This window comes from Cannabis sativa, chromosome X (assembly GCF_029168945.1).
Source record: "Cannabis sativa cultivar Pink pepper isolate KNU-18-1 chromosome X, ASM2916894v1, whole genome shotgun sequence".
Lineage (NCBI taxonomy): Eukaryota > Viridiplantae > Streptophyta > Magnoliopsida > Rosales > Cannabaceae > Cannabis > Cannabis sativa.
In genome coordinates, this window is record NC_083610.1 from 75,160,056 (window position 1) to 75,169,331 (window position 9,276).

Sequence of the window (9,276 nt, forward strand, 5' to 3'; positions counted from 1 at the left end):
TAGTACTCACCACCACGATCAAATTTGACGTTCTTAATCTTTTTGTTGAGTTGATTCTCAACTTCAGCTTTGCAAGCTTTGAACACGTCCACAGACTAAGATTTTCCATGAATGAGATATAGGTACCCATAACGTGAGTAATCGTCTATGAATGATATAAAATATTGTTGACCATTCCAAGATGTCGTAGGGAATGACTCACAAATATCTGTGTGAATCAATTCTAAGACTTTTGAAGCTCTATTGGCACCTAATCTCTTAGTTTTGGTCTGTTTTTCCTTGATACAATCTACACAGACATTGAAATCTGTGAAGTCAAGAGACTCTAAAATTTCATCAGACACAAGACGCTCAATTCTATCTCTGGAGATATGACCTAACCGTTTATGCCATAATGACGCTAAATTTTCTTTATTTAATTTGCGTTTAGTACCTCGTGATTCCACATGCATGGTTTCATTATAGGATGCAATTGTTTCTAGCAAATAAAGATTGTCATAAGAATTTAAATAACCTGTTCCGATAACATTTGAATTTAAAGACAAAGTAAACTGATTGTTTTCAAATGAACAACAATATCCAAATTTGTCCAACAAAGAAACAGAAACTAAATTCCATCTAAAAGATGGCATAACAAAAGTGTCGCGTACGTTGTTGTAGTTAGTGAATTAGGCCGAAATTGTTCTTCATTTGTATTTACGTTCTAATTGATTTAAATTTTTATATTCAATGTACAAACGGATTGAGAATTAAATCAATCTCTGTGTAATCAAAGGACACTTGCTTTGTATATAAAGGAGTGATCCAACATGAAATGAACAAGACTTGCAATAGTTTACTAAGCAAACTGTGATCTGACTGAACCACTATATTCTCTTTGTGTTATTTATATTTTCAATACGTCTGTGTGTCCATAGTTTGAATACTCGCCATTCTGGGTAGAGTAATCGTATAATCTTATCCATATTTAAATCATACTATTTTATTTGGTGTTCTCTAAATTCCTCCAACAATATTTGGCGCCGTCTATGGGAAGAATTTTACTGTTGATTTCGGAGGAAAATCATAATGGCTGGAAACTAGACAAATGGAGATAGCAACACAGGTTCTTTCAATGTTAGAATAATGAATGTTCCACTCCTAGGTAATGGGACAACACCTGTCGACACAATCAACGGAGGAGTGGGATGTACCACTGTTACTCCCCCGCAACTTATTTCCTGAGACCACCGATCATGTTAGAGAAACTTCAACGTCGGCAGCCACTGTGGGACAATTCCCGCCTATCACACCAGCTGTGGTATCTGAAGGAATCATTCAACTGACCACGGCCCAATATACGGCCCTACAAGAGCAAATTCAGGCTTTGTAGGCTGAGGTTAATGGAAGGGTCAGGATTCGACATCCTCCTCGAGTACCAAACACGCGTTCAGATAATCCTCAGGTAATAAATACTAGGCGACAAACTAATAATCGCACTCACAGAGAATGACGAACTGGACAGGAGGGACTCGACTTGAACCAACTTACGCAAAGGGAACAAGTCGCATGAAACGCTAACCGTGAGGTGCCATAAGAAGAGGATCCCGAGCAGCGCAACCCTCAAAGTAGAGCCCAACTGCGAAATGAGGTAAATGATGTTGAAACTTATTCTTCGTCCTCACAAAGTCGTTCTTCTAGTGTTTATATTAGGTCTGGCTTTGTGGAGACACCACGAGGAGGGAGATACCATGTCCACAGGGGTGACCTTCGCGATCACCTCAATGCAGTTTTTAGGGCACGATCTCAAATGCCTCGAAATCGCAATGAGCCTCGTGATCCCCAAGTGAGCGATCAAGGCACAAATAATGGTAATAACCCAGCAAATGTTATCAACTCGCCTAACGCACCAGCTGCGAATACCGAGGTAGTGATCCCAACTAACATAACTGCGATTGCTACTGCGCTAACAAGAACTCAAAACAACATTGTCATGTCAGGGGGTGTTGATCAGAGTATCCTGCTACGAGCATTGAAAATAATGGAGCAGCAGAGAAAGCCCATTTACAAGCTCCATGGGACTTATCCTTTCATTGAAGAAGTGCGACAGGCTCGACTTCCTAAGGGATTCTGGTTATCTGAATCGCTAAAATATAAAGCTACTAATAATATAATAGATTATTTAGAAAAATTCAATATAATTATGGAAGTAGACCAGGTACCTCAATTAACGAAATGTCACATCCTGGCGGCAACCTTGGAAGATAACGCTCATGATTGGTTTAGCCAGTTGCTTGAGGAGTCCATATCGACTTGGAGACTTTTGTAGATCTATTCTTGACGCACTTCCAACCAATGATGACGTACAAACCGCCTTATACAACCCTGGCTAACATCAAGCAAGAAGTCGGTGAGTCCCTACAGGATTATTTTAAGCGTTTTAATGCTGAAGTAACCAAGGTCGAGAAGGCCCCCGAGTCTTCATTGGTGTGTATGTTAATTATAGGTGTCTTGCTAAGAACCGATTTCTGGAAGGAGTTGCAAGCTCGAAGACCAGAATCGTTGGTAGAATTCTTCTCCATGGCTAAGCCGCATAAGAGAATCGAGAATTCTTTGGGTGAATCGGAAAGGGTGAAGGAGAAACACGAGTCACCTATACCACGATCATGCTCTCGAAGTCCTAGAGGAAAGAACCCCAGAGGTAGAAGCCCGAGAAGATGCAGCCTCAGAGGCAGCGAAGTCCAAAGCTTGCCAAGTCCCCTTCCAAGAAGGAAACATCTCCAAAGAGAAAAGGAGGACCACGCTTTGTCAATTACACTGAATTGGTGGTCCCTCGCGATCATATTTATGCGATTGAAGAAAAAAATAGTCTTCAGAAAGCTTCTCCCAATCAGAGGGAATCGTGACAAAAGGGATCCGAAGAAGTTTTTTGAAGTACCATAAGGACATCGGCCATACCACTCTAGAATGCTGGTTCTTACAAGATGAAATCGAAGAATTGATCAGACAAGGAAAATTCAGTAAGTACAAGAAGAACAAAGAAACTCATCCCTAAGCGGATGAGAATGACGACACAAATAATGCGAGTGGTTCACGAACTCCTCGCAATATCTTAACTATTATTGGAGGACCATATATTGGTGGAGATTCCAAAAAGTCGCAAGAGCGATATGCCAAAGAAGCAAAAGAAAAATCACTCACCAATGTAAACAATCTAAGTGAGCGACTTGAGAAGTTTTTCAAGAAGTAATGCGATGACATAACCTTCATGGAGAGTGACGCCAGGTGGGTTCATCATACACACGCTGACGCACTCGTGATAGTCGCAAATATTGGAGGGATAATGTCCACCGAATTTTTGTGGACAATGGGAGTTCAATTCATCTTCTCAATTTCCAAGCGTTTAAGCAAATGAGGTTGCAGGAGAAGGATTTACGACCTGTAACATCGAGTATCTATGGGTTTACTGGAGATACAATTGCACTGAAAGGAATGATCAAGCTACCAATTACTCTGGGAACTGCCCCTGTCACTGCCAAGTCAATGGTCGATTTTGCAGTAATCGACCAGTATTCTGCACACAACGCAGTGATAGGTCGCCCCATCTTGAGAGATTTGAAGATAGTAACCTCAATCTATCATCTTAAGATGAAATTCCCCACCCCGCGGGTGTGGGATCCGTGCGAGGCGTCCAATCGGATTCAAGCAAGTGCTACAACACGGCACTGAAGCTCGCAGAAAAAGGAAATCGGTAAATGTGATATATTTACTTGAAACACCACCTCCTGGACAGGAAATTCTTAGAATTAAGGAGATATCGCATGTTGAAAAACCAATTTGGATCCGAGAATCCTTGATTACACTAATACTGCACAAGCTGCAGAAGAAATAATTGAGGTACCAATCGATCCTTTTGATCATGATAAAGTTTTAAAAATTGGTTCTAAACTAACCTTTCAACAGCGAGAAAAGCTTGTCACTTTTCTCAAACAAAATCTAGATATTTTCGCGTGGAAACATTCAGACATGGTCGGAATATCACCGCAGGTAATGTGTCATCGATTGAACATTGACCCAGAAGTGCAAGGTGTTCGACAAAAGCCCCAGAAAATGGACCTAGAGGTACCAAGCGCTTAAAAAAGAAGTTGATCGCCTTTTGGCATGTGGCTTCATAAGGGAGTCATTTTACCCAAACTGGTTAGCGAATCCCGTACTTGTGCCAAAGTCAAATGGCTCATGGCGCACATGCGTCGATTTCATAGATTTTAATAAAGCATGTCTTAAGGACAATTTCCCTTTACCAAGCATTGACCAACTTGTTGATGCTACCGCATGTCATGAGCTCCTTAGTTTCATGGATGCATACTTGGGATACAACCAGATTCCGATGTATGAACCAGACCAGGAGCATACTTCTTTCATTACAAATCAAGGTTTATACTGTTATAAGGTAATGCCCTTTGGTTTGATAAACGCAAGAGCAACGTACCAGAGGCTAGTTAACATGATGTTCGCAGATCTGATATGTGAGACGATAGAAGTGTATGTTGACGATATGCTCGTAAAATCTCAACATGCGAAAAACCATGTCACCCACCTTGAGGCCATGTTCAGAATGTGTCTTTAGAGTGGGTTCAGGAAAATTCCTCGGCTTTGGAGTGGGTTCAGGAAAATTCCTCAGCTTTATGGTGAATCAGCGAGGAATCGAAGCCAATCTTGCAAAAATAAAAGCTTTGGTGGAGATGCGATCTCCCACCAAACCAAAAGAAGTCCAAAGCCTTACAGGTAAAGTTGTTCAACTAAATCGCTTTATATCACGTTCCTCTGATAAAGTGTAAATAATTTTTTCAGATTCTAAAGGGAAATAAAAAGTTTCAGTGGACTGATAAGTGTGAAGAGGCTTTTCAAGCCCTAAAAGTGCACTTGGGGCAACCCTTTATACTATCCAAGTCGATGCTTGGAGAAGTTTTGTCAATTTACCTAGCACTGTCCGAATACGCAATTAGTTCAGTACTAATTCGCAAAGACCAAGGTAGACAACATCTAGTATACTATGTGAGCAAGCGCCTTTTGGATGCAAAAACCCGTTATCCACAAATGGAATGACTGGCATTCGCACTAGTACTCGCTTCAAGGAAGTTGCGACCTTATCTTTAAGCACACATCATTGAGGTTTTAACAACTATCCCTTGCGACAAGTTTTAGCCAAACTAGAGGCATCATGAAGATTACTCAAATGGTCAGTAGAACTGAGCCAGTTCGACATTAGGTACAAGCCAAGATCGACAATCAAGGGACAGGCCCTTGTTGATTTCATACTCGAGTTTCCAAACGACGAGGTAGCGATAATTATAGAAGAGCGGGTTGACCCCGATGTACCAATGTTAAATGCCAAAATATTACATATTTTATAGTAGAAAAATACAAAATAAAATTAATTCTTTATAATATTTTCAAGAAATTAATGCAATATATTATTATATTGAAAATATTTTATTTAAGATTAATTTTATCTTTGTTTATAAATAATAATAGTATTTATGGCATAATAGAGAAAAAGAAATAAAAAATTAAAAAATGCATTGTTTTTATTTAAAGAAATACAAATTAATTAGATTTTTAAATAAATATTTTCATTAAAATTATTGTGATATATTTTATGTTGAAAATATTTTGTTTGGATTTAATTTTGTTTGTGTTTGAAGAAGAAAATAGCATTTATGAAAATGAAAAGAAAGAAATAAAAATGGTGAAAATATGGCCCAAAGAAGAAAAAAGAATGGCATTTTGGAAACCCAACATTTGAGCCAAAAAGCCCAAAGAATCGGCCCAAATTCATCTCCACCAGCAGATAGCCCCGCCACGTGGCGGTCTGCCATTCGTCCGCAGAAGCCCAGCAGAAGGCGCGTCAGCGCCTTGTCTCCTCCGAAGCCCACGCGCGCGTGAAGCGCACGGACCCTTCTGGTCCGTGTGTTTCGTCCACTCGCCCAGCCGAGAGTGGGCCTCGTCCCACCTTGTTCACCAAGCTTCAAAAAGGAAGCTTTCTCCTCCTTTCTGCATGCGCCAAGTGTCACTTCATGACACAATTTGTTATTTTTCAGCCAACACAAGCTCGACACGTGGCACCGACTCATCAAAGGCAGCCAATCCGACAGTGCCACGTGTCACTCCGGTTTTAACTTTTTGTATTTACAATTTTACCCACATGCAATTTGTAATAAGTTTAATTGCGTATTAGTCCTTTTACCCTTCTATAAATAGAAGCTTAGGTTTTTAGAATTCAGTTACAGTTTCAGTTTCAGACAGAAAAATCCAGAGAAAACGCTCAGAGCGCTCAGTGTTAGTTTACCGCTTTCTTAGTTAATTTTCTTATGGGTTTCTAAGTTCCCTTATTATTAAGGAGGACGATGAAACCTAGTGTATTTAATTAAGTATTTATTTTTATTTTGATTCTCAGTACAATATATGCTTATGATTTTCGCTTCTTAAAATAATTTCTTTCATCTTTAATATCAAGTATTTTTGATAGTTAGAAATTATTTATGCTTGGTTCCATATTTTATTAAAAATAATATTCTTTGATTTTTTGTATTTACATTAAATTGTTTCACATTTAATGCTTAGAAGTTATAATTTTAAAGCGAAAGAAAATCTATTTTTTATTAGAAAATAATTGGTTTGATTACTGATTAAATTATGAGAATCAATATAAACATAAATATTTTTATATACATTAAGTGGATTCTGAACCCTTAATAATATCCTAAAATATTTCTGAAAATATCTGTTACTGTCATTTTTATCATTTAAACACTTTATTTTATTTTGTTACCAAAAACCTCACCATTTTCGGAACTAGGTTAGAGTTTTATTAGCTTAGATTAAATAAGTATTTTCTTCGATTTCACGCAATTCCCATGGGTTCGACCTCGTTCTTCACAATCTCCATACTACAATAAAGATTCGTGCGCTTGCGAGTTGATAAATGTAAAACGTACCATTTTGGTATACAACAAGTTTTTGGCGCCGTTGCCGGGGAACTGCAAGAAGAAAAACTACTTTAATTCAGGTTGGTATAATTCTTCTACTAGTTATTATATTATATATATTATATATTACGTTTCTTAATAGTAAAGTAAGATTTATATATATAATTATATATTATTATTATTAATATTATTATTATTATTATTATTATTATTATATATTACAGTAAGTAACTTACGTTACTTAATGTTAATTATTTTTATATATATAAATTTATATTATATTATTATTATATATACATTACTTAACTATTAAAAAAAGCATATTATTAATATAATTATATATTATAAATTATAATTAATATTAATATTTATATTTCTGTCAAATATATATCTATATTATTTATTTCCCGCTATATTTTAAATTCAGTCTTTATTTCTGCACATATATTAATATTAGTATTTATATTTCTGTTAAATATACATATTATTTATTTCCCGCTATATTTTAAATTCAGTCTTTATTTACGCAATTATATGGTAGGCACCGCCTCCTAATTTTTTCATGTTATTTTAATTTTTGTGATACTTAGTGTATGATTCGCTGGGAACGAAATTCTAAAATTCGTTTGGTAAAAAGAAAATTATTGTGGGTTGAAATTAAAAGTGAAAATTCTGACATCATGGAACCAAATCAAGTAAATGTGGAAGAAAAAACTCTTATTGATCATTTTTCTCCAATTTCTGCTAATCCACCATCATGCATTATTTTTCCTGAAACAAATGCTACACATTTTGAGCTGAAACCTTCCATAATTTAACTTTTGCCATCTTTTTATGGGTTAGGTAAAGAGGATCCATACATGCATGTAAAAGATTTTTTAGAAATTTGCTCTACTTTTAGATTTCAAAATTTTTCTGATGAATCTGTTAGGCTTAGACCTTTTCCATTCTCATTAAAAGATAAGTCTAAAGCCTGGTTAAATTCACTCCCAGCCCGATCCATTTCTACTTGGGATGAATTAGTTAATAAATTTTTGTCCAAATTTTTTCCCATGTCTAAAACGGATAATATTAGGAGAGAAATCTCCGAATTTTATCAGAAAGATCACGAAGAATTTTATGAATGTTGGGAAAGATTTAAAGATTTATTGCTAAAATGTCCACACCATGGTTTTGAAAAATGGAGATTGGTAAAATACTTTTATGATGGATTATCTCCCTCAAACCGACAAATGGTACAATCAATGCACACTGGAAAATTTTTGCAATTTAGAGGGGATGAGGCTTGGGAGTCTCTTGAGAATCTTTCTGTAAATTCTCAACAGTGGAATTGCCAAGATCCTAGATCGAAAGCTTCCAACACACCTAAGAGAGGTGGAATTTACGATGTCAAAGATGACGTAGATATTAAAACATCATTAGCAAATCTAACTAGGAGAGTTGAAGCTATGTCATTAAGTCAATCCATGAATACTCCTATACATAGGAATGAAATTTGTTCCTTATGCTATAGTACAAGTCATAGTGCCCATCATGTCCATCATTGCCTATATACCAAGAGGCATTTTCCGAAGAAGTAAACGCTCTTCAAACTTATGGGAAATCATCTGATAGCCCATTTTCTCAATCCTACAATCCAAATTGGAGAAATCATCCAAATTTTTCATGGAGACAGAACCAGCCTCCAATGAATCAAGGGCACCAGTACAACACGCCCAATCATAGTCAAGCCCAACCTAATATGCCATATCCTCAACAACAAAGAAAACCATCTTTAGAGGATACACTACAACAGTTTATGCAAACCACCCAACAAGCTTTACACACAAATTCTCAATCCCTGTTAAAGCTTGAAACACAAATGGGTCGACTTGCTACTGCTGTAGCTGACAGGGAAAAGGGAAAACTTCCCAGTCAACCCATTCCAAATCCAAAGAGTCGGTACGAGGTAAGTACATCTAGACCTACCGAAGAAGCTAAATCAATTTCTATCCTTAGGTCTCGGAAAAATAATTGAAAAACCCGATTACATACCTCAAACTGATGCTGAAATAAACAAAGACTCATTGAAAGAAAATGAAAAGAGTCACTCGAAAGTTCACATTCCAAAGACTCGGTTGAAGAATCGAGTCAAACCTTACCGTTCATTCCAAAAGCTCCATTCCCACAAAGATTGCTCCCGATCAAAAGAGGTAGTCAGTATGGTGACATCTTAGAGGTATTCAAACAAGTAAGTATAAATATCCCTTTCTTAGATGCCATTAAGCAAATACCGCCTACTCTAAATTCTTGAAAGATTTGTGTACTG

General features: G+C 36.9%; 1 non-coding gene across 1 annotated transcript; it reads right to left on the reverse strand.

Annotated features, from left to right (window-relative positions):
• Window positions 1-8,035: 8,035 nt before the first annotated feature.
• On the reverse strand, window positions 8,036-8,142 carry LOC115701618 (small nucleolar RNA R71). Its single transcript, XR_009685423.1, has one exon. It is a non-coding gene; the product is annotated as a small nucleolar RNA R71 (small nucleolar RNA).
• Between the last annotated feature and the right edge of the window lie 1,134 nt (window positions 8,143-9,276).